The sequence below is a fragment of the Sinocyclocheilus grahami genome, unplaced genomic scaffold, assembly GCF_001515645.1.
Source record: "Sinocyclocheilus grahami isolate Dianchi unplaced genomic scaffold, SAMN03320097.WGS_v1.1 scaffold121.1, whole genome shotgun sequence".
NCBI classification, from domain to species: domain Eukaryota; kingdom Metazoa; phylum Chordata; class Actinopteri; order Cypriniformes; family Cyprinidae; genus Sinocyclocheilus; species Sinocyclocheilus grahami.
In genome coordinates this window covers 618400-618736 of record NW_015505300.1, presented here as the reverse complement: position 1 = coordinate 618736, position 337 = coordinate 618400, and positions in this window count along the sequence as shown.

Here is a 337-nt window from a genome sequence, read left to right as displayed (position 1 = left end):
AGATCAAACCGTGCCGTCATCAGTTCTTCTGCAGCAGAATAATAGTCCTCTGCTGCTGCAGTTGTACAGATTAATAACCCATTTTATCAATTTCATATTTTTCTCATCAAACAGACTAAATGAATAGATCGTCTAATGACAGAGTATTAAGTTCCCTCCATGGGGGAAAAATCCAAGTGAACATCAATCAGTACTCAATATAAATTTAAACTGCTTTAAATATGACTGCTGCTTATTTCCTGTGCACTTCAATACTGATCTGCGCTTGACTGTAGTCTGTCTGCTTATTGAGTTTATTTAACCCATCGCAATTTATTGGAACTGTGTGAACTAGAGT